Source organism: Kogia breviceps, chromosome 7, assembly GCF_026419965.1.
Source record: "Kogia breviceps isolate mKogBre1 chromosome 7, mKogBre1 haplotype 1, whole genome shotgun sequence".
Taxonomy (NCBI): Eukaryota; Metazoa; Chordata; class Mammalia; order Artiodactyla; family Physeteridae; genus Kogia; species Kogia breviceps.
The window spans coordinates 105,054,269-105,080,401 of record NC_081316.1 but is presented as its reverse complement, the minus strand read 5'-3'; positions in this window follow the sequence as shown (position 1 = coordinate 105,080,401).

Sequence of the window (26,133 nt, the reverse complement as noted above, 5' to 3'; positions counted from 1 at the left end):
TCGTGATGGCAAAATAATTGTCGTAAGGATTACAATTATCATTCACAGAGCACTCATCATGTGGCAGGTACTATTCTAAGTATGTTATTAACTCAATCCTGCATTAATCCTCACTTAATACTCATTTGACCCTACGAGGTGGATCCTGTTATTAGCCTCATTTTGCAGATAAGGAAACTGAGACACATAGGGTTTAAGCAATTTGCACAAGGTCACACAGCTAGAGCTGTTAGGTTCATTTTAGGCTAATTAGGCGACTGGGTCACTTGAACTCATCTGTTACTCATTTCCTCCCCCAACAACCCTCTGGGTTGGTATCATTGCTTCTACTTTACACAGAACCTAGCAGTAAGTACTAGCCCAGGTCCTCCGTCTCCCAAGTCCACACTTCTTATCATCTTGCTATGCTGCAAAGATGCTTTTCAACTGCAAAGGGCTTAAAAAAGGGCTGCCAGAGGGGAAACTCACATTCAGTGAATTGGAGGCCTAGGATGCAAAGGAAAAGCTGGGGGGTTCCTAGGCTGTCCTCTCTCTAAGGTCTTCTCTAGGTCAAACCAGAACCTTTCTGCTGTAGCCAGTCCGTTTCTCCTGATCCTGAACAAGGAGGAGAGGGAGGGTGGAAGTCATTCCACCCTGTAGCCTAACAGACTCTGCACGGGAAGGTGGAGAACAGGGACCCACCTTAGGTTAGGGGATCATCTCCACGGGTGCCACACCCCAGCTTCCCACGGTGGAGGTGGTGGAGGGGGCAGTGTTTACAAGGGCTCAGCAGAGGGGTGACTGTGAGCTGAGCCCTCCTATGGGGAAGCTTTGCAAGTGACTCTGGCCCACTGAAGCGGAAGGAAGCGGACCCAGTCTGAACACCGCCACGTGCCAAGCAACACAGGAGGCCTTTCCATCCCTATCGGTCTATTCAGACTTCACACCAACGCGGTGAGTCAGGCATCCATCCTCATCATCCTTTCTGAGATGCTGAGAGTTTAAGTGGCTTGGATGTGGTCGCACGGAATCTCCTCACCGCACCCCACTGCCTCTCTTATTTCTCAGCGGGTATGGATGGACAATAATCATCCTGTAGTAACCTGGAAAGCAGCTCTGTGGGCCCTCCAGAGGCCTAGACGCCAGTGACCCCACAGTCCCACGAAGGTCCCGTTTCTCAGGGCGCTGGGCTTACCCGGGGCGGGGCCTCGGTCTGCTGGTGACCTGGTGGCACTCAAGCTTACAGCATGCCTTCTTTTCACTCTGGGCCCTGTCTCCTCCCAGTACCTGTCCAGGAGTGAGCCCACATGCCACGTGCCTGTGTGACGAGAGGGAACTCAGCTCGTCGGCTTCCTGGCTGTGTCCCCTGCCTAAGTACCTTAGCCTCTTTGAGGCCAAGTCCCCTCATCTCCTAAACGCTGGGGTGGCCCGAACAAACCAGGGCCCCAGGGGTGCTGTGCCTCCTCCTCAGCCCCTTGGACTCTTCCTGGGGCGGGGAGGGCATCACGCTGAGCCCCTACCTCCGGGGCTTGGTGAAGGCTCCTGCTGGTGATGAAGGAGGGAAGGACACTTGTATCCTTCGCTTTTTTTGGGCTCCAGCAAAACTCAGAGGCCCCACCTCCACCCCAAGCATGCAGTCTAAACACCAGTGGCCGTTTCCGGAGACGCCTGCCCAAGGGCAGGACACACCCCAGAGCACCCAGCCTGTGCGCCGAGGTTCCCCCCCCACCCCGAAACCCAGGAGTCAGTTCTTCAGGCCAGAAGAATCCTTCCAGGTTGCCATGGGAGTGGAAGAGAAGCCAGGGCTTCTTAGGGCATTTGCTCTTGCTTCTCTGCCGCTCTCTTTGGTGTCACAGCCTCAGCAGGAGCCTGGCGAAGCTGGGGGTGGGAGGTGAGCCGTGGGTACTGAGGCAGAGTCCCTACTTCCTTCACACCCACCCACCAGTTCTTAGTTACTGGAAAGAGCAAATGCAAATGGATCCAAAACACAACATCCAGAATGCACTGCCACGCTTCCTAGGGGCTCACTTTAAGTTAGAGCTGGCCTCCTCCTGGGGGCTGACATTTTCCCTGGTTCAAACATCTGCGCCTTGCTGAGCTTGGCAAAAGGTGAGGGAGCCAGTCACTGCCACCTCAGAGTCAAGTGAAAGAGAAAAACCCATCCCCACAGGTTCCTCCCACCTGGATGGAGCTCTGGGCCCCACGTGCACTGGCACACGTACACCCCTGCGTGTGCATCCCTGCACGCATGCAGACTCACGCGTGGACCCCTTCACTAACCCTCATGCTTCCTCAAGCACACACACACGTATGCACACGTGTATCTGCCCGTGAGCAACACGCAAGCATCTGTGAACCAGGGGAGCAGGTCTGCCCTCGCCCCATCTCCCCCCACCCCCAAGAGGAGCTGCTGAGAATTGGAAATAAATGCATTCTTAGGAAGAAGGACCATCTTTCCCTCCAGGCTCCAGGCCAAATCTCCAAATGAAATCAGACTGGGAGAAAGGAACCACTGAGATGCACAAAACAATGTGAAGAAGAAACTCCAAAGAAACAAATAATCATGTAAAAAAAAAAAAAAGGTGAGAGTTATTTTTCAGCTCACTGGCTTTCTGAAAAGTAATATAAAGTTGGGCAGCATCTTCTTGGAATCGACCTTTCTGAGCCGAGACCCAGACCACACGCACTTCTCTTTCCTCTCTTTCTATTACCCGAAGTTTGTATGGTTTCATCTCCTCTGATTTTCTTTCATTTGTGCGCCTGTGCAAACCCCTTGTGTCAGGGGCTTGTTCCTAACCCGACAGCCGGCCGTGCTGGGAGCTGCTTCTCCCTGGTGCCCCGCGGGGCTGAGAATTGAGAGCCTCCCCTGCAGTTCTCCCCAATCTAGGCTCTGCCACCCTTGACTCTGTCCCCTCCCTTCCCAGAAGGGCGGCAGACCTCCTCCCTCCCCCTCTCTGCACCAATCTGGCTTTCTTTGTTCCTAAAAGAATTCTCTTGCACACTGTTCCCTCGACCAGGGCTGGAAAGCAGGCCTGGACGGGGTGAGGGGCCCAGGGTCCTGGAGCCCAGAGCCCAACACAGGCCTGGGGTGCAGAGAGGAGTAGAACAGATATTTAATAAATACAGGAAAGAGCAGACGTGTCAACAGATGATTCTGCCTCCTTCAGGGTGTGGAGGGAAAAAGATTTCCCTTTGAAGATGTCCAGGAAAGGGAATTCCCTGGTGGTCCAGTGGCTAGGACTCGGCACTTTCACTGCTGTGACCTGTGTTCAATCCCTGGTCAGGGAACTAAGATCTTGTAAGACACGTGGCACAGCCAAAAAAAAAAAAAGAACGTCCAGGGAAAAGGTTTAGGAAGGGGAGATGAAGACTATTCCTAACAATGACATTCCCTGTAGTTCCAGTTGATTCTCCAGCAGAATGAGGCTGGGAGGGCTTACCTAATGATGGTCCCTCAGCTTCTCATCTTCTGCCACCTCCCACCCCGGGACACACACACACTTCTGTATGCGCACACATGGACATCTGCACATGTGCGAACACTGCAAATACACCCATACTGTACACATGCACCCAACCCTGAAACAAACACACATGTGCACCCCTCAAATACACATGTGTTTATGCCTCAAACACATCCCCACAGATATACACACAGCTCTCAGACAAACACACACGCACCCCCTGCAGAAACACACAAACTCGTGTGTGTGCAGCCCTCAAAACAAACTCGCATGGATGCACACACAATTTCCTCTCAAACAGACACACACACACGGAGACAGATGCACATGCACTTTGCCTACATTTTAGAGGTATACCAGTGACCTTTCCAGTGACCCATGTCCATTCCCAACTTCTACATCCTGCCCTGAAGAGGTGGGGGACTTGATGGTCTATATCCCTATCAATCTTCACAATAAACACACCACACAGGGGGGTGATGGCACGTTGCATCTTCTTTGCTGCAAAGGGGAATGAAGGGGGCCTGGCTTCCCCCAGCCTGGGGATGCAATGGTTTCAGCAGAAGCTCCAGTCTGGCACCTGCCCTGGGTCCACCCAGCAGAGATAAGAAATCTCTGTATGGACGTGTTTGGGGTAGGGAAGTGGGGACATGGGGATGTAGGGAAAGTTCTTGAATCTTTTCTCCAGGAGAGATTAGGATAGTGCACTAGTCAGGCTAAGCTCATTGCTGTGACAAACAGCCCCCAAATCTCCATGGATTAGTTCAATCAAAGTTTCAAAGACATGTCCCTCTTCAATGAGAGTTGGCAGGGATGCTCTGTTTGATGAAGTGTTATTGGGACCCAGATTCCTTCTGTCTTGTGGTTCTGGTGTCCTCCAGGTATTTCGAGTATCTTGATTTAGCAGGTGTATGGAAAAGCCAGGAAGGGTTCATATGGAATGCTTTTTATGGGCCATGCCTGGAGATGGCGTGCATCACCTCTGCTCACACTCCATAGGCTAGAACACGGTCCCATGGCTACGTCTAATGACAGGAAGGCTGGCGAATGTAGTCCAGCTGGGCATCCAGGAAGAAGAGGAGAATGTAGATATTGGTGAGCCCTGCCAGTCTTCATCACATCCAGAATCACACAGCTAATCACGGTGGAATCAGTTTTTTGACGTAGGTCTGCTGATTCCAGAACTGTGCTTGTTCCTTCCAGTACTTTACTTTGAGGCATTAAGCTTTACTAACAGAGCACTGTTCCTTGGTCCTTGTTCTAGGTGTGGAAGTCCTTACATTTATAAGAATATAATGATAATGACAATACTATCTGTTCTATTATGCATGAGACCTCATTGAACCCTTATCACCACCCCATAAGATATATAGTATAACCCTAGCTTCTAACTGAGCACATTGCAGCTCAGAGAGATTAAGGAGCCTCTCTGAGGTTGTAGGAGAGTGAGAACGTAAGCCTCAGGCTTTCTGGTCCTGGTCTCCCATCTTCCTCCCTTGCTGCCATGGCTCCCCCTAGACATGAGATTTGAGGTTAGGTGGGTGAAGCATCAGCCTTCTTTATCCTGTAGAGCAGACACCCTGGTGAAGCTTATGTAGGATGCAAATGGTGTCAGGAGTGGGCAGAGTTCTGGCTGCCTTTCTGCTCTGGGAAGCTTCTGGAAGAATGTGAGAGCCTAGGCCATTGTAGCTTAGTTTAGTTGATAACTGTTTACCTGGAGATATTAGAGGCACTGGGATTTGAATTCTGATTATATGATCTTCAGCAAAATATCCTGGGTTAGGAGTCAAAAGACATTCATATGGAAATCCATCCATAGTTAACTGTGTGACTTTGAGCAACTCATGGAGAGTTTCTGGGGCTCAGTATGACCAGCCTCCCTCCCTTGCAAATTGGAAATTGTAGCCACCACCCTCATTCCAGACCCTATGAGGATGTCAAGGCTCCCAGCTGGTTTCCGCAACGCCTCATAGTTTCTCTTCAAATCCTTCCTGCCCATCCCTGACAGAGTAACTTTCTTAATCACACACACATTTCATCATGTCTTTTTTCTACTCAGCAACTTTCACGACTATCATAAAGTCCAAACTCCTTAGTCAGCCCTCATATTTCTTTATACTCTGCCCCTAGATTACTGGTCCAGTTGGAGCGCCCTTGACTACCCTAAATATCTCAAATTCTCCTGCCATGCTGCCCTTTTCCTCTCCCTGAATCTCCTTCTCTGGGTGGCCTTCATTGCCGGCCTACCTGTTGTCACTTCCAATATACCTCCCTTAATCACCCCATATAATCTTCACCCTTACATCATCGCATTTGTGCCCTCGGGCAATGTTTGGAGAGGAGGTACCCTCGGTGCCTTGGTCTTCTGAGAATGTTTCCTATTTTCTTCAGTAGACTGCCAGCCTCCTCAGAGTGAGAGCTAAGTCTTGTACAAGTTGTCCCCTTGGATACAACAGCCCTTGGACAATAGTTTTTGAGTGAAAAAAATAGCAAAGACTTTCCGGGATATGCAAATGAAAACTTAGCTTAGGAGCCTCATTAAAGTTTTTTGGACTGTTTTCCACCAGCCAGGGATCATGGGGCAGCTCCCACATCTCGGTGGGCTGGTAACTTCCTTGGGTTTACCTGCAAGAGTTTATGGCTGGGACCTCAAATCAGAGACTTGGGGCACTTTGGGTTGTGTTTCTTTGCCCACTAGTCGGGGAGGGGATAAGACCAGTCCTCCAACAGGCTGACCTGTCAGGTAGAAGCGAGCTGGGTGTGTGCATTTGGGGAACACCTCACACTGAGCTCTTTTGGCTTTCTGACCACACTCAGCCCCTCCATACCAGGCCAAACTGTAGGCTGAAGCCAGTGGAGAAAGTAATAGATTGGAAGCCGGATGCTCAGGTTAAATGGGCCTCTTTGTGGAGCTCATCCATAATCCTGCTGGAGCCCAGAGAACAATATGTTAATTAGAGCCAAAGGCAATGCTCCCCACCAGCCATCCATCCTGCCTGTGTCTGCAGGGCCATCCCCATGGACTGGCCAGCCCATTCCCTTCCCTGAAAGAGATTTATTCATAATCAATGTTTGTCTGCAAGAGGGACTAGCGGAGAGGGAATGAGATTCCTAGAGGGATGGGATATGAAAAAGGCAGAGCCAGGCCTGCTGGCAGCTAACAAAGTGGTGTGCTTGGGGGCTGGAGACGGGGTGTTCCCAATTCGGAGGATGAGGCACGTCTACCTGGTTGGACAGGGCAAAGGTGAGCCAAAGGGAGTGAGAAAAAATTCAGTAAATGTGTCTGACAAGGGGTCCTTGTGGGAGTTTTAGCTTGGGACCTCATTTTCTTTAAGCTACAAATGATGGGGAAAGAAGATAAGGAACAGATGAAGCCCATTTATCTAATGTCTACGCTGGTGCTTTCACTTAAAAAGCACTCAGAAAGTGCTTGTTGAGTGAATAAATAAATGACTTTTGTGGCAGCCAGAGGGATAGCATAAGGAACTCACTGCTGATGAGAAATAGGAGCAAAGAGAAATCACTGCAAAGAGAAATAGGAGCCAGAAAGACCAAGAAAGCGTTCTGGGATTTTTACCCAGGAGTTCCTTGAAAGAAAGGGAGATATATTTCATTTTTCCTGGATCCCATTATCTGTCTATCATGTTGAATTTTGGAGAAAATGGGAGAAGACTGGCTCTCCCCCAAGATAGTATGGCAGCCTGCAGAGGGGAGAAGTCTACAGGTCAGAGACAGCAAAGGACCGTCCGGGTAGTGGCCCACTGACCAAAGCTCCAGGGAGAACGAGAGGGGGTGTGCAGAGAGACGCATAGGCACTGGCTTCTCAGATTGTCTCATAAGAGGGACAGGAAGAACTAGTGCCCCTTCTCAGTGGCTCCTGCTGCCCAGATGGGAAAAGGGGAGGTGGGGGGTGGTGACTTGCCCAGAATCCCACACCTAGTGTATGCCAGCATGGTGCTGTTCAAGGAGCTAGCAGCATCCCATCACCCAGGGCCTTGTTGGAAATGCAGAAGCGTGGGCAGCACCCCAGAACTACTGAATCCAAATATGCATTTTAACAAGATCCTCATGTGATTTCTACACGCACCAATGTTCGAGAAGCAAGTCAGCTACATGGCGTGCCTAGTTCTTAGGGGGACCTCATGGTGTTTTAGGGAGAGTGTGGTGGATTGGATGTTCTAGTGCTGACTCTCCATTAACTGGCTGGGGGAGTTGGGGGAAATCACTTAGTCCCTTTGGGCCTTAGTTTACTCTTCTTTCTTTTTTTTTTTTTTTTTTTTTTTTTATGTGGTACGCGGGCCTCTCACTGTTGTGGCCTCTCCCGTTGCGGAGCACAGGCTCCGGACGCGCAGGCTCAGCGGCCATGGCTCACGGGCCCAGCCGCTCCGCGGCATGTGGGATCTTCCCGGACCGGGGCACGAACCCGCGTCCCCCGCATCGGCAGGCGGACTCTCAACCACTGCGCCACCAGGGAAGCCCTTTTACTCTTCTTTCTTTTTAAAAGAACTATAGTTGATGTATAGAGTTGTGTTCGTTTCAGGTGTACAGCAAAGTGATTCAGTTATACATACATGTATATACATATATATATTCTTTTTCAGATTCTTTTCCATATACATTATTACAAGATATTGAATATAGTCCCCTGTGCTCTACAGTAGGTCCATGTTGTTTATCTATTTTATATAGATGACTCACTTTTAATGTGAGAGGATTGAAGCAGACCAGTGACTTAAATTTTAGCCATCATCAGGATACCCTGGAACGAAAGGCTGGTTCCCGGGTGCCACGCTGAGTTTCTGTGCAGGGCCGGACAATTTGCATTTCTAAGAGGTTCCTGGACCATGACTATACTGCTGGTCCGGGGAGCCCAGTTTGAGAACTGCTTGACTAGATGATTTCTAAGGTTCCTTCTGATTCAGATATTCTGTGGGGTTCCCACCCCCGGTTTGTAAGCTTCCTCCTCCCAGTGGCATCGACAAGTCCCCTGTTGTTTCTGACTTCCCCTCCTTCTCCAGGCATTTAATGTCATTTTCCCAGCACACCTGGGACCAATGAGCTGTCTTATAAAATGCACGGAAGGTAATACAGGCAAAGTATTATCCACAAGATTTAAGAAGAGTCCTACGAAATACAGCAATAAAACCTGGAAATAACTATCCATTTCCTACAACAAAATGTCTCATTTCCGAGTCCATAAACGTTCCCCCTCCAGATCCCCAGACCCATCTGTTTTGTAAGCATGTGTAATTATTAGCACCATAAAGTCTCTTTCTATACCTAATGTAATTACCGGGGACCAAAATAATATCAGGTAAAGGAGGGGGATGGAGAGGGAGGCTTGCTCACCACAAACTCAGACTATTTTTTTAAAGGGAGAGAAATAGGCACATGGAAAGGTAGCGATTCTTTATGGTGATATTATACTTCCTGTGGAGGCTTTGGGGACAGCTTTGCAAATAAGACTGAGCTGGCTCATCTCAAACTAAAGAGTGGTTTCCAGCCTTGGACAGAGGATTTAGGTCCTATTGGGAACTAGGAATTAGGATCACCTTGCTTCTTCTGCCACCATCTTCAGATTCTCTGGAGGCCCTGAGGACATGACTTCCCATCCAGAGGTATTCCCAAAGCCAGTTTTTTCCTTTCCTTCCTTTTGTACTTCCTCTGGAGGCAAAAAAAAAAAAAAAAAAAAAAAAAGCTTACAGAGCTACTCTGAGATACTGGCCAGCTGGTAGTTCAGGACTAGTGTCTTTGTGTCCTGCCTCAGTGACTTGAGTAAATGGATAAAGTGATAGACGAATGGATAAGGTACAGATGATGACAGGACCTGTTATTACAGGAGGAGGAGAACATATTCCTACTCTTTTTATGTCTCATTTCAGATGGGGTGCAGGATCAAATAAAGACCAATGAGACATTACTGCCAGGCTGATTTTGATCTACCTTATTATTAGCCAAATAACATTCTGACCATGAGAGCTGTCCAAATGGAAGTGCCCTCTTTGCCGAAGGGGTGAGTTTTCCATCACTGGAGATTTTCAAACAGAGCCTAGGAAACTTTCTCCGTGAGTCTAATCTAGGAGGTTGATGTATTAGGTACGAAAGAGGGGTGGGGGTGATGAGAATTTTTATTGAGCATTTACTGTGTGCCCAACTCTTTATATAATCTCGTTTAATCCACTCACCAAACCCATGAGGTAGATGCTCTTACTCCTATTTTAAAAATACAGAAAACAAGTTCAGAGATTCATGGAACTCGTCCATGCCACCCAGCTAGTAAGAGGTGGAGCTAAGATCCAAACCAGCTCTGTCTGCTCCAAAGTTCATCTTCCTTCTACAGCGCCTGGAAATACCAGGCTAAGCTTCACATTCTTTAGTGCACTTGGCGGAACTGAACTTGACACGCCTGACTTGGGAAAACATGGGCTGCTGCCACTGCTGGCTGAGACATTGGTCTATTTTCTGGATCCATCACTGAGAATTCAAAGCTCTCTTAAGAGGGCCTGTTGTGGGAAGTGACTGTTTTCAAGGCAATTCTCTTTGGGGTCGAATTGTTTTGTCAAGCTGCTCTTGCACCTTCTCTCCTCTGCAGATTTGCTTGCCTGCCAGGGTCCTGAATCAACTTGCTGGTTTAGGGCTTTCATTCTCTGATCTGGGAATCCATATGGGCTGTGGTCCCTTCATTGCCCCCCCTCCCCACTCTGGGGAATGGGCCCCCGTCTCCTGTTCTCACACTGACTACATTCAGGGCCGCCTAGAGGAGCATTTCAGCCGGGCAGGGGCAGATGGCAGGGGCTACAGACTGCCCGGCTGTCACTAATTTCTACTGATGAGAGAATCCCAAAGGGGCTGGTAGTGCAGCCTGGACGAGACTGAAAAGTTGGACTGATGTGCTTTCTGAAGCCTCTTGGCAGGCTTTGGAGGCAGCTTCGTGTGTCTGTGTTTCCCTCCTGTCTCTGTCCCTTGTTCTCATGCCAACCTTCTTTGGGTGCCCACCAGATCCCTTCTGTGCCCTGTCTCTCATCTCTTTGTAACCGCATGGCGGGGACTCCTTGCCTGTGTGCTGCGGGAGCGGGTGATGAAACGGGGCCGTAATCAACTTGTCTGTCGGTGTCAGGCCACCACCTTTCCTCTCTGAAGTCCACCCCTTTCCTTTGCCTCTAGTTCCTTCCAATCCAGCTTAATATCATGCCAAGGTCACCCCAGCTAGAGAAGGGCACCAGCCAGGCCTCTGGGAGGGCAGCTGCTTCTGCTGATAAGTACCCCGTCTTTCTCCTACCCTTCGGCGGGGCAGAGATGTCCTCCCCCGTGAGCTATGGAATTAAAGCAGGGAGCTGGGCTTTGGCAACTGGCCTTCCCACTGGCACCACGCCTGCTCTGTCTCCACGGATTTCTCTCTGAGCGTCACTGTTGCCTGATGAAAAATGATTCCTTCTTGCAAAGCAAAATAGGGTTTTGTGTGGAGTCCACCCCCTAAATGTGATGGAAAGTTGGGACTCTAGGGGCCTGGAACACAGTCAATAGGAAAGAAGGACTTCAGGGTCTGATAATTGGTTTCCCTTCCAGGCTGAGGGGAGGTTCTGGAGCAGAGGGCTGCATGGATGGCAAACCTGGTCTTCCCAGACTCAGGCCTGTGGTTCTCTGTCTAGCCTAGCGTGTTTGTCTGCTCGGGCTGCTCTGACAAAGTGCCACAGACTGGGTTGCTTAAACAACAGAAATGCACTGTCCCAGGGCTCTGGAGGCTGGAAGTCCAAAATCAAGGTGTTGGCGGGGTTGGTTCCTTCTGCGGGCTGTGAGGGAGGACCTGTTCCAGGCCTCTCTGCTTGGCTTGTAGACGGCCGTCTTCTCCTTGTGTCTCTTTGTATCATCGTACCCCTGTGGGTGTCTCTGTGTCCATGTTTCCCTTTTTTATAAGGACACTAGTTGTATTGGCCAGCTTAGGCTGCTGTTACAAAATATCACCCATGATATGACTTAAACAATAGATATGAATTTTCTCACAGTTCTGGAGGCTGGAAAGTTCAAGATCTAGACCTGGCAGGGTTTGGTTTCTGGTGAGAGCCCTCTTCCCAGCTTGCAGACGGCCTCCTTCTCACTGTGCTTTCACATGCGGGAAGGAGAGAGCTCTCGTGTCTCTTCCTCTTCTTATAAGGACACCAGCCCTATCAGATTAGGGCCCCACCTTTATGATCTCATTTAATCTTTTTTTTTTTCAGGAAAGTTTTAGTTAATTTTGTAAATTTTGGACTGTTTTTTTCTTCTTCCAACAGTTTCTTTGACAGTCTTATTTTCCTGTTGGGTTCCTTTGAGTTCAATTTACCTATAATCTGTAAACATTTCTTCTATCAACAACCTGCTCCACAGTTGACCTAACTCTTCAGAATTACACAGCCTTTGCTTAAACTAATTCCAATGTATAATCTACAATTTCCATGTATAATTTATAATTTTCAGTACTCTATTATTCAGGATGACCTATTGAGTTACCTTCTCACAGGCCTGATCTCCAAATACACTCCCATTGGAGGTTGGTGCTTAAACATATGAATTTTGAGGGGATGCAATTCAGTCCCCAGGCATATAGGATTAAGCCCCACTCTAATAACCTAATTTTAATTGATTACCTCTGTAAAGACTCTATCGCCAAATAAAGCCACATTCTGTGGTACTGGGTAGGTCAGGACTTCCAAGGGACATAGTTCAACTTATAACACTCAGACTCCACTCAACTCACTCCGCCACTGTGAAATCTATTCCAGAGAAGACTAATGGCTCCTCAACAGAGCTCCCCTTCCTTGTCGGAGCCTGCCTGCTTTTTTGGGGGCGAGGGGTGACTACAGTCCCCTTATCAGCTCCCTTTGTTGATGCTGGACACCCAGGGCACCCTAGGTTCTGCTCAGCAGCCCCACCTCATGGTTGCCAGCTCTGTTCACAGCTGCAGGTTCCTCTGTGTCAGCTCGCCCACTGCCACCCTGGCTGACTCGGCTTCCGGTCAGCAGGACGTGAGGAAGCACAGCATCTGGGTGGCCATTTCAGGTCTCCTTGGGGACATCTGGGCCAAGCCAGCCAGCGAGCAAGAGGGAGCACATTTGAAGAAGATTTGGGGATGGGGTATGTGGGGAAGGTCAGAGAAGTGGGGGAGATGGAGAAGAAGGGTAAGAAGAGAGACCAGTGGGAATTAGATTCTCTTTTGTTCCAAATTCGCTGTCACGGCCACGGAGAAAACCTTTTCCCCATACTTTCTCCTCATAATAGGATTATCCCCAAAACACTTCAAGTGAGAGAAATGCTGTTTTCTTTTAAATCTGTGTTTAAAGTACACAAAGATCAGAATTTTCTCCTCTAGATTAAGTAGCCCTCATATCTTTATCATTCTCCCATTATTTCCCTCTGGGGGTAGAGAAGGCAGACCTCGGCTATTCTCAGGTGGCCCCCAGGCCATGCTGTGATTCTGAGTTTCAGAGCTGGGGCCTGGGTCAGGGTGTTTGGGCTCCTCTCCCATGCCCTCCAGATGACCACACACTCACCCCTTGACTCCCACTCACGATGAGCCCTGGATCTCTCCAGGGCTACTCCTCCACCTCCCTCCTTAGCATCTGCACACCCCTCTCAGCGTCGCAGAGAAGGGAGAACACTGGGCTGGGAGTTAGAAGAACTCACTTTGCTCACCGTGTGATCTAAGTGGATTGGGGTGCTGGGGGCTCAAAGGAAAAGCTCACAGGGGAGGTAGATTTCATGTCCCTTTCATTCTGGTTGCAGCTGCCCTGGCCAGCTTCTGGGGAGAAGGGTGGCTGCATGATGCCTTCTCCATCTCTGCCTTAAAATCACAGACTTTGAGAGACAGAAGAGTCTTTGGAATGTGTCAAACTCAGCTCCCTACTGAATGCGTGGATGCCGGATGGGGCTCTGCTTTCAAACATCCAGGGTGGGCAGCTCAGAGAGTTAGAACATCTTCTCTAGATGTTCTCTAGAGTTGTGTAGGATTCTTCCTGTATTAGTCAGGGTTCTCCAGAGAAACAGAACTAATAGAAGGGGTGTGTGTGTGTGTGTGTGTGTGTGTGTGTGTGTGTGTGTGTGTGTATACATATATATATTTCCATATATATTTATATTTTTTCATATATATGTGCATATATATTTCCATATATATATTTCCATATATATGTGCATATATATAGTTTCACATTCATATCCCATATGTATTGTATACAGAAATATATATGCACATATATATGTATATGTATATATATATATATATATATATATATATATATATATATATATGGAAAGGGATTTATTAAAAGGAATTGGCTCATGCAGTTATGGAGGCTAACAAGTCCTAAAATCTCCAGGGTCAGTGGGCAAGCTGGAGAACCAATGGTGTATTTCCAGTCTGAAGGCTCAGGACCCAAGACATGCCAATATTTTAGTCTGAGTCCAAAGGCAGCAAAAAGCCAATACAGTAAGTCCCCTACGTATGAACCTTCAAGTTGTGAACTTTCAAAGATGGGAACATGTGTTCACATGTCCAATCATGTAAGTTAGTTCACGTGTGTGGCGTACATGCATGCATCCTCTACAAGGAGTTGTGCTTTTGTGTACTTTACTGTACAGTACTATATAGAGTACAGTAGTACAGTATCTTTATTTCAAGACCAGGATGTCCAGAAGCAAGTGTAAAAGCATCGGTGATGTAGCTGGTACTACTGTACTTTTCAAGGTACTGTACTGTAAGATTAAAAATGTTTTCTTTATTTTTTGTTTTCTTTGTTTTTATGAATTATTTGTGTGAAAATTATTATAAACTTATTATACAGTACAGTACTATATAGCTGACTGTGTTAGTTGAGTACCTAGGCTGACTTTGTTGGGCTTACAAACAAATTGGACTTATGAACGTGCTCTAGGAATGGAACTCGTTTGTATGTAGGGGACTTACTGTATCTTAACTCAAAGGCAGGAGAAATTCTCTGTTACTCATGGAGTGTCTGCCTTTTTGTTCTATCCAGGCCTTCAACTGATTAGACAAGGCCCACCCACACGAGGGAGGACAATCTGCTTTACTCAGTCTATTGATTCAATGTTAATCTCCTCCAGAAACACCCTTAGAAAAACATTCAGAATAATGTTTGACCAAATATCTTGGCACCCAGTGGCCCAGTCAAGTTGACATGTAAAATTAATTATCACACTTTCTTTCTACAATTCCCCATTAGCCTGGTCCTCCTTATCTGGTCTTACAAGGACGGGGGAAGCCCCTCAGTGGGGCTCAGAGTGTTCGGCCTAGTTGACTGCTCCTGTGAAGGGGCCTGGGTACCCCACCTGGAAGATGCTTCCCATTCCCACTACGTTGCCTCTCTCCACAGTCAAGCAGCCAGCTCCTCTTACCTCAGCTGGGCCAGAAGGCACATCTGCCACACCTGTGCCCTGCCAACCCTCTCCGCAGTGCATCTAGCTGTGGTGCCACGGTGGAATTGTCAGGGGTGCTCAGGCCAGAGGGAGTGAAGCTGGCTGGCCCGTGCTTGGTTCTATCTTAGAGATAACTTGCTCTCAGGATAAGGAAACCCATCTCCCTCCCCCTCCCCACCACGTCCCTCTCTGCTTCTGGCTGAATCACCAGGCAGTGGTGACTGGGGCTAATAGGAACCATATCCTGGGACAGATCTTTGCAGAAAGGAAGAAAGTGCATTTCCATTTCTAGGGGCCTCAGGGAGGGAGGAGAAGTGGGCTACTACTTAAATGCTAAAGGCTCTACATGCCTTGCATCCTGGAAGCTGCACGAAAACTCAGCACAGGCAAATCTCATCTCTGTTTTAACCACAGGGAAACGGATGCATGGTGGGAGGGGCTGCATGTCATCAGCTCAGAGTCAGGTAGCTGCCAACTGCAGGAGCCAGGATTTGAATCCAGCTTTTGTGGGTTTCAAAACCTCCTCTTTCTGCTACATCTTGGGATGTTATGTGCCTGTGCAGGCCCCGTAAACCGTCTTGCCTAAGGGCTGAGGGGCAATGCTCAGATTTCACAGAATTCCCACAATAGTAATGCGGTTCTGCCCAGGCAGCTCAGTGGTCAGTGGTGAGTCTGTAAAAGGAGTCGCTGGAGGTCTGACGCTGCTGTGTGGTGACCACTAAGGGCCACCTTTTCCAGTTCTGGGACCCTAGGGATGAATGCCTTTCCAATGACAAGGAGGATCCCCAGGGCAGGAAGCCTGGAGGTTCCTTCATTTTGGTGGCACTTAGGAAAGTGACAGGTGGAGGAACAAGTGACCAGCCATCCCAGAGTGCCTCAGGGCCGGCTGTCCTTTCCCCTGTTGTGTGAGAGCAGGGCCTCGCTAGGGGAGGAGGGTAGACAGGAGCCTTTGCAAAGGGCAGAGCAGAAGTGGAGTCTGGTCTCCTGTTTGTCTGGGACCCTGCCGGCCTGTGTTCTGCTGTGACTCAGAAGAGGAAAGCAAACAAGGGATTTTCAGATGGTCTTTGGGTGCGTTCTCCTTTGTTTTCCCTTGGAGGGAGAGGCAGCCGCCGTGTGTCCTCTACATCTTGGCCTGGAGGAGCCAGGCACAAGAAGTTGGAGGGGGGATGCCTTATGTGAGATGAGAAGGCTGAAGCCACAGTAAGCTCAGCTGGGGAGCAGTTGACCTGAGCCCTGCTTGGGGAAGCTCCGGCTTCTCCGGAGAGAATGCGGGTGGACCTTTCTGGATCTCCTTGCTTCTCTTACAATGGACCCTAACAGGAACTGTTGTTAATTTGGAAAATCTTGGGGCTGAGGGGGGGGGGGTCTGAAGTTAATCACCCAGGTACTCCTTGAACACCTGTGGAGACGGTGACCTCACCAAGCTTCCAGGGCCTCCCTTTTCATCTTTGTGTAGCTCCTGCCTGGGAAATCTGTCTCCTGTTAGTTTTCATTCATCCTGGGGTCTCCTCCTTCATGGCAGTGCTGTGCATATGCATGTCTGCTGACCCCGCGTGTGCATTTTGCTCGGAGAGCCATCACACCCCCATGGGAACGTGGCCCTTGCTCTGAGATTACTTCCTGTCTTCGGCTGGACTGTAAGCTGCCTTCAGCAAGGATGTCTCGTCTCTGTCTTTGTATCCCCCATGCTCACTACTAGAGGGCTGAGCATACGGTGAATGTTTAATCACTGCATGGTGGAAGGGTAGAAGGAAGGAAGGAATGAAGGAAGGAAGAAAGGAAGGGAGGGAGGGAGGGAGAGATGGAGAGAGGAGAGAAAGATTCGCCCCCATCTTTTTTGTCTGCTAGGCAATGGATGTGCACCCTGGATTACAATTAGTTGTTCCTGTCTGGGGGGTACCCCGGCGTGGGGAACAGCTCCAGGCTCTGGCCTCAGTAGCTGGGTTCCAGTTCCAGCCTGGAACTGTATTTCCCAGCCAGGCAACCCTGGGCAAGTTAGTCCTCTGAGCCCCAGTTTCCTCTCTGTACAAAGGAAATAACAATCACTCACTTCATACAGGGCTGTTGTGGAGATCACATCAGATCAAGGACTCACACCCTCTGTAAACTGGGTTTCCTTAGTCACGAGGGGCAATGCTCAGGTTTAGCATATGGTAACCTTGATTCTAGCATTAATGATGCTGTTATTATTTGATTAATTTCTACTGTGTGCTGACCATTGAGAAGTTCCTTATGTGTGTTGTCTTTGTATATACAAGGCTTATGAGGTGGGTAGTTTACCAGAGAGGGTCAGAAAGCTAAAGCGACTTGAAAAACTAGGATTTGAATTCAGATCCCTAAAGGCATCCAAGCCCAAATACTCTTTCTACTGCATCAGGCTGCTTACCATTAAAGGCAAATGAGGGCTTCCCTGGTGGCGCAGTGGTTGAGAATCCGCCTGCGATGCAGAGTACACGGGTTCGTGCCCTGGTCCGGGAGGATCCCACACGCCGCGGAGCGGCTGGGCCCGTGAGCCATGGCCGCTGAGCCTGCGCGTCCGGAGCCTGTGCTCCGCAACGGGAGAGGCCACAACAGTGAGAGGCCCGCATATCACAAAAAAAAAAAAAAAAAAAAAAAAAAAAAGGCAAATGAGGGCCAATATGAGGGGGCGGTTGACCAGGGTGGTGATGGTGATGTTGGATTCCAGGACCCTAGAATAGACCCTAAATCTTGCGATTTTACACTTTCTCATTGAATAGGGCAGAGCAAAGACCCAAGGCTCATTCTTCTCCTGGGTTGTTTTTTAAAATCTCGTCCTCTGTCTGAGTGTCTCATCTGTAGTCAGATTTGGATCTGCTAGCCAGGCACTACTTTTCCAAAGAACCAGGGGTGGCTGCATAAAAGATATGGGTTTTTCCAGAAGCACTCAGTGGGACTGTGTTTCTGTTGGGGTGTGTGTGGGGGGGTGGGAATCTAGAAATCAGGCAGAACAAGGCAAGGAAGATGTGGCTTTGAGGCCGTCACCAACGGATCATTCGGCAAAATTTATTGAGCATTTACACGAGCCAGCACTGTGCTAAACCCTGCGGGGCTGAAGAAACCTCACGCTCTGATCTCCATGAGCTTACAGATTGCTGAGGAAGACAGGATTCAAGGCAGATGGAAGCTCCTTCTGCTTGAGGATGGGCTGGGGAGGGGAGGGGAGGATGGCGGGAGGGAGGGTGTGCGCTGGGAGAGAGGATCTGTTAGGGGGGCAGTGGAGGAGGGTGACACACCTGGGCCCCTGTCTGGAATTCTCTACCCCCGCAGTCCCCTTGGTCCTGATTCTCAGTTTAAGTCAAATGACTTTGGTCCCCAGTTGCCTCCTGCCTGCCACGTTCCAGCTCAATCATTCTTTGAAATTTGGAGCTGTAGCTAAAACGCCTTTGCCCATGTAACAGGATTTTCACAGGCTCCGCAGCAGCGGCAACGTGGCTCATCACCTGCTGTTGTAATCGGCCCCACTAAGCCCGCGGCTCCAGGCAGAAAGCTTAACTTGCCTTGCTGATTCCAGCTTGCTCTTCCTGGCATCAGAGCGGTGTTTCAGGAGGGGGAGCTAATCCATTCCCCCCGACTTGCATTTCAAAGGAAATACAAATGGTAGAGGGAGGGGCTGTGAGAACCCAGTTTCTCCAGACCTAAGGGGCGGCAGGAATGGTGTTCGGGGGGGTCCGTGACCTGTTCCTTCTCCTAAAGGGGGTGTGTGAGGCTGCTTTCCCTGGGGGTCCTGTTTCTTGGCCAGGTTTCAGGGTCTATATTGGGAGAGCTGGCTCTGTTGAAGGGAATGGTGAGTTGTGAGTAGGAGTGAGTGTGTGTACATTTGCCCACTGTGCCTGATGAAACACCTAGAAACTTTTTTCTAAAATCAAACTCGTTGCTGGTAATTTTTTGCCCTCTATCTCCATCTTAGCACTTTGTACTTCCAAAGACCAGATCCCGGAGAACCTAGAGAGAGTGTCTGACACACATAAGAGCTCACTGTGTGCTCCTTGAATGAATGAGTACCAGCACTTTCGCTCAGCTTTGTTCCAGGCACTTAAACCCATGGGGACGATGAGAATCAGATCACATAGATGATAAGTGGGAAAGGAGATTGGAAATAGGAACAAGTCGTAAACTCCTCGGATGCGTACAAGCATTCATTCATTCAAGAAATATTTACTGAGCTGAACATGTGCCACATGTTCGTACTAGATGCTGAGGATATAGGCATGAAATATATAGACAAACATTCCTGCCCCCGTCCTAGTGGAATATACTGGGCCGAGACTGGGCAATGATCAAATTTTAGCTTAACCTTAGAAATAACTTTCTGACCACTAGAACTGCCCGACAATGTAATGTGCTACTGTTTTAGGTAGTGAGCTCCCCGTCACTGGAAAAGCTTGAGCAGAGGCTACATGGGCATATACTGGGGATACAGAAGAGGGGGTACAGCAGATCCTATGGAAGACTGCCCACATCCCCCTTCCCTTATCTCTTTGGTGCACGCTGGAAAACTTCCAATGATTAGCACCTGCATGTGTTTGCCTGACAGTTTTTCTGGCCCCCAGAATCTATTGTGCTGCCCACTCAGCAAGCTGAAAGTGCCAAGGAATTAATGCCCCTGGGAGTATCCTTTTCTGTGTCACCTGACCAGAGAAGAACCAGGGCAGAGGACTGAGCAAGAAGTTAGTGGGGCTCATTGCCTATTGCCCCACAGGGCCTGGGCACCAAAGGCCCAGAAGAAGTATGATTAAAGCCTATTTCCTTGTGGACAGGGGAGAGGGACAGTAGGTATGGTAGACACCCTTGCAGGATGCGCAGATTTGCCTTCAGTGAAGGACTTGACCTAGCTGCTGGGGAACGGATCAGCAGACAGACTTCAGCAAGTGGCCCCATCAGAGACTGCTTCAACTGCAGAAAGCTTCCCGCCCAAGGCCCAGTGACAGATTGATGCGGGAACAGAAGGCCTGGCCATCTCGGCTGGATCGGGGACCAGCTCCATAGGGCATTCCAGGCTCCAGAACTCCTTGTGGGGTGGCCCAAGGTGCTGTCGGTCTCTATAAAAGCTGAGCTCCTCCCTCTACCTGTGCTTACGTCCTACCCTTCTTCCCCACTGGTGTGGATCTCATGAGCACTCCTTAATAAACACCTTGCTGGCTAAACTCCATTTCAGAGGCTGCTTCCCAAGGAAGCCACCACATGACAGTGGGACCTCACCCCCGCCTGCTTAACTGAGCCTCTGGAATCGGTCTGCTAAACCCTGTTCTTCCCAAATTGTCATTTCTACAGTGAGCTCTAGCTACCTTAAAGACTAAGCCAGGCTCAGCTCCTTTCCTGTGGTCTTCATCTCGGCTTCTCGAGGAAGGGATGTGTGTCAACGGGCTGGTGGGAGTAGGGTATCTGCTTCTCGGATGGCCATGGCCCTTGCCTTCAGCACACACTTGCCACCCCATGGTGCTGTGTGTGGATCCCTCAGGCACTGTGCAACCAGACAAATGCAGTCGGGGGCTGCCAAGAAGATTGAGACAGTCATGGACCCCAGAGTAACATTTCTGGGTCTGAGGCTCATTCCAGCAGCCTGAGCTACGATGGGAGCTCGCTTTACTAGATCCCATTTTAAATGGATGATTTGCCATCTCGGAAGATAAATGGGAGCCTTAATGCAGAGGTATCCTGTCTGGAGAAACTGGAGAGTTATGGATGTTAGCTTTGTAGCTTTATGAAAGCACTTTCTTACGGAAACTGAAATGACCATGATTAGATTGAATTAATAGGTACTGGTATGAGCTTTTTCTCCCACTAACCATCTTGATTTTTTTTTTAAAGGGAAGAGATTTGCCTCCTGTACGAACATTTCATAAAAATGCAAATCCCAAGTTTGGGTTTGGTAATCAGCAGAGTAGTCTCCTGGTACCAGTGAGGCAGCAGCCCAGCTGGGACTCTCTTTGGCAGTGGGGAAGGAGGCACCCTCTCCTGGCTTCGCCCCTGGGCGGTGTCTGCTCCTTCCGGCCTACTGCCTTCCCGCCGGTGCCAGGTGTTCCCCTCACCTGTCCCCATGGAACACAGATGGATTCGTGAGAATTTCTGTCCCAGCAGCTGGGCTTCTGGCCATCCCCTTTGAGGGATGGGATCTCCCCTTCCTACACAGATCCTGCTCTCCAACATGAGTTCTCCAGACTGAACTTTGGGCCCAGATCCTAGCTGGGAGGCAAGGCTTTCTGCCAGCAAAGAAATCCGTGATGGATGTTTGAGCACTTTTGATAACAAATACAGTACCAGGCACCGGAGAAACAAAGATGCAGATGCTGATCCTCTGCCCTTGAGGAGATCAATCTAATTGAGGGAGCAATGTGGATATAGATACCTTCCAAACCTGACTGGCCCAATAGAACTTTCTGTGATCATGGAAATATTCTATATCTGTGTTGTCTGCTATGGTAGCCACCAGGTGGTCCCATGGAAATAGCTTAAGAATGGGATTCTGGAGAGGAATTGCAAGCTTCGTTTTTCAGCCAATCATCTTGGAACCTCAGTTTCATCTTCTGTAAAATAGGACTATTAAAACCTGCTCTGCCTCTCTAGAATATCAGAACCCAGCTACCTGGCTCAACTTCCTCATTCTATGGAGGAGGGAGCTGAGGTCGTGACCTGTCTGGTCTTACGGCAGGGGAGGGGCAGAGTCAGACCCTTAACATCTAGTCCCTGGCTTTTTGGCCACAGCTGGCTGCTGCTTGGGGTACTGTGGGGATTGAATATAGAACAAGAAAGGAAGATCTTTGAAGAGTTAAACTGTATTTAACATGGTGGCTGTTGAAACCATTCATAGGAGCCATAGAAGCTGTTCAAGACCAAGTGTTGAAGCTTAGAGGACAAAGGTGGAAGAGGCCTTGTTTGTGATACTACTCGGGCTCTAGGCCTAGCACGCATCCCACAGTCAGTGTCTGCCCCAAACGTCAGCATGGTAAAGGGATTCCTAGAGTCAGGCTGCAGAAGGAGACAAAATGGTGTGTGTGCCACCTGAGGTCAGTGGAGACCTCAGATGTGGGGAGACCTCAGATGTGGGGAGCCCTGAGAGCTTCAGAGCCTCTCAGATGCTTTATTGGGGTTGAGGGCTGACCTGTTGAGTGCCCACGATACCTACCAGACAACGAATGGGGTGTCCCAGACGGCTTCTGGAGCTGCCTTTGAGCCAAGAAGCTTTGCAGAGATGGAGAGAGGGAGCCCCCAGATGAAATATAAGTGGAGGACTCCTAGCAATGGACTTGGCCTCCAGGGGAGGGGTGTCAGGACAGAAATGGAATTTGAATGAAGGGTTGAGGGCTGGACAGGGAGATGAGAGGGACAGTTAGTCTCAGGAGTGTTCATTTAAAATTTAAAACACAGATTAAACATCTTTTTTTCTTTTTTACTTGAAAGATATAAAATGCAATTTAATGAAATCATAACAGATAGACAAAGATGTGTACTAGTCATAAATTCAATGAATTTTCACAAAATGAACATACCTCTGTAGCCTACCTACAGAATAAAGGTAAATGTATATGTATAACTGAATCACTTTGCACATGAAACTAACACAACATTGTTAATCAACCACACTCCAATATAAAATAAAAAATTTTAAAAAGAGTCAAAAAAACCCATATTTGTGTTTCAAAAAAAAAAAAAGAAACAGAACTTTAACAGCATCTTGGAATTGCTCTCCTGTTTCTTCTGAGTCACTAACCTCTTTCCCAAGGTAACTGTTATAATGACTTCTAATAACATTACATTAATTTTGCATGTATATGAACTTGATATAAAAGGAATCATACAGTAAATACCTTATTGTATATGACTTCTTTTGCTCAACAGTATGTTTATGAGATTCATCCATGTTTTTTATGTATAAGTTCATCTTGTCTTTCAGCAAACTAAATGTCCATCAACAGATGAATTGATAAAGAAGATGTAATATATACATACGGAATGGAATACTACTTAACCATAAAGGAGAATGAAATTTTGCCACTTGCGGCAACAGGGCATTATGCTAAGTTACATAAGTCAGACAGAGAAGGACAAATGCTGTATGATATAACTTATATGTGGAATCTAAAAAATACAACAAGCTAGTGAATAAAACAAAAGCAGGCTCACAGATATAGAGAACAAACTAGTGGTTACCAGTGGGGAGAGGGAAGGCGAGAGAGGAAATATAGGGATGGAGGAAAAACAGCTCATAATGGGAATATATGAAATCACGTGTGTGAAACTTTTGAAAACAAAACAGCTTCTTTTTTATGATGATAAGCGCCGTGCCTCTTCCAAATCCCAGGGTGCTTTCTCTGTGCGGTGCTGAGCTCTGTTGAATGGAAGTCCAGCATTGGACTAAGGCCTTGGGGGCTGCTTTTCCTACAGGTCCCCACCTTGGCCCCCAACATGGCCCACTGGGGCCTCAGGGGCTCTGCCGAGGGCCTGCCAGCCCCAAGGCTGCCTCCGTTTCAAGCTGCATCCAGTAAGACTGTTTTTGCTCAAGGGAGCGGCTTCCCTCTTGCCCGGTGGTTCCTTTCTTTGGGCCTGGAGAGGGTGAGATATTGCTCAGATGAGATGTGCTTCTTCCTCTTTTTTTTTTTTTTTTTTTTTCGGTATGCGGGCCTCTCACTGTTGTGGCCTCTCCCGTTGTGGAGCACAGGCTCCGGACACGCAGGCCTAGCGGCCATGGCTCACGGGCTTAGTTGCTCCGTGGCATGTGGAATCTTCCCGGACCAGGGCACGAACCCGTGTCTCCTGCATCGGCAGGCGGATTCTCAACCACTGCGCCACCAGGGAAGCCTGCTTCTTCCTCTTAATGTTGGCTTCTCCATCTCCTCCAGGCTGAGACAGGAATAAAGCTGAAAGCACCTTAGGGAGGACTGCAAACATCTCCTCTACCCCCATTTGACAGAGGAAGAACTAAGGTCCCGAGGCAGGATGTGACTTGTCCAAGGTCACACAGCTAGTCAGCAGCAAAGTTGGAACTGAAATTCAGGTTGTCTAACTCACTCAATCATTCAGTCCATAGATTTTTAGTAAACACCTAGTATAGGCCCCAAACTGTGCTAGCCAAGGGGATGGTAGAGAAGAGACACGGTCTATATTCAAGGAGTTTGCCTTGGAGTGGGGCCTAATGAGTATATAATCCTAGACTTTTACAGGTGTTAGGAAGGAAATTAACCAGGGTGACATGAGAGAGAGAAGCTGGATGGGGGTTGGTAGAGATGTCTCATCTGAAGAAGTGACATATAAGCTCAGATCTGCCGGATGAATAGGGGGCAGGTAAAGATGGGGAGGAGAGTGTTCCAGGCAAGGCACCAGCCTGCACAAAAGCCCTGAAGTAGGAAAGTTTGGCATGTTTAAAAAAAACAAAAACAAACAACAACCAAGAGGCAGTGTGTTTGGGCAAAGTGAGTGTGAGAGACAGTGGCAGGAGATGACAGTGGGGAAGGAGGCGGGGCGAGACCACGAGGCAAACCTTCCTAAGACAAGTTAACGACTTTGGATTTTCTTCTTATTTCCACTATGCAGTAGGCATGTGCCATGCATTTAGGTGGCCCAGCAAAAGGCCGAAGGACGACCATGGCATCTGGAAAAGCGGGGGGATAGCTGTGATGAGTAGAGAGCTTCTGAAGACCCTGGTGGGACTCGCGGTGGGGGGCACTGGTACAGCTTAACTCAGCCAGGGAAGAAGATGCCCAGGAGGGCACAAACAAAGAGGTCCCGGACGAGGGGCCTTGGGGCTGGCACCAGAGGCTCTGAGGGGCCACTGGGAGGGCAGTTTGACGAGAAAGCGCTAGGTGCACCCAAGGACTGGGACCAAGGGGGATGGCCTAGCTAAGCCAGGCCTTAATAGCTCCTGATGGAAGAGGCCAGACTTGATCCTTAGGCTGTGTTTAAGCTGTAGATCTGTGATTCACTTTCCTGTATGTGCTGCTGCCCCCAGCCTTCCTGACCGGTAATTCTAACAGGTGGAGTGTGTGCAATACTGACATGTCACTTACCTGCGAGATGAGCTGCAGAAGATGCACGTGGACAGGTGGCAGGGCCGAGTTCAAAGGCTTCTCCCATGGATGCAGCAGGGATGGAAGATACGGGAGGAGAATGGGTGGGGGGGCTTCCTTCAGGTTAAAGGGACCTGGGTCCGCCATTCTTTCCCAGGGGACCCTCTTCTCTGGCCCTGGCTGTGGAGGCCCAAGGCTACAGGGTCAGCCTGCTTCCTGCCCCATCTGAGTGTGTGGGCACAGCTCTGGAGATGGACCTTCCCGAGCTCTCATCCAACGTGGTGTAACAACCTGGTTGACCTCGATCCCTCTCCACAGGCCACATAGTGCCCTCTCAGGGTACCAGCACTGATGAGAAAAGACATGTAAAGCACTTAGCACACGCCCAAGATGCTGTAGATGCCCGGTCTAGCTACTGTCATCCTCATTATTTACTGGATCAGGTGTCCTCTGTTAATGTGGGTTAACTCCCTTGCCCTGAAATGAGCTCCCTGGCCTCCTCCCATGACCTGATGTCCTCCCGTCTTTCAAGAGCAGACAATATAGTACAGGGACGTTAGTTTCCCACTTGGTGCTGGCCCAAGTGTGTGACCCCGGCCAAGTCACTTTTGCTCCCCAGATTGTTTTTCTCATCTGTCAGTGGATGAGCTTATTCTGAACCTGAGCTTCCCAGCAGATGTGCTGCGGTACACGGCGGCGGGGTGGGGGGCTGACCTCAAATAGGTAAGATAAGGGTTATTGAGATAGGGATTCCCTCAGCCCTCGAGTTGCCTGGGTGGGTGGGGACGGCCCCCGGGCCCCTGGCCGGCTCTCCTCCAGCTGGGAGTAGCCGATGCTGTGTGCTCCAGTGTGCAAAACAAATGTTACCATTTCTCGGTGCGCCATGTAAAAAAAGTTAAGAAGTCCTGGAGATTGACTCTGTAGTCTGCTGGGATAACATGGCTAATGTTCTGAGTCACCTCCTAGCTTCAAAATGTACCTCTTCTGAGAAGTCTGCCCCTACCACATCGTTCAACGATGTATCACCATCATGGCCTCCTTAGCGTTCATGGCCTGCTTTAGCCTGAAATCCAGTTAATTTGTGCTTCTTACTATGAGGCCTGTGGGCTGTTTCCTGTAACAGCTACTGCTACTGCTGCCATTACAAGCGTGCAAGTGCCGGACCCTTCACGAAGGGCTCTGCTATTCACCCTCACGATAGTGCCATGGGGTGTGCGTGAACTATTGTGCATTGCACATGGGAAACTTGGGACTTAGAT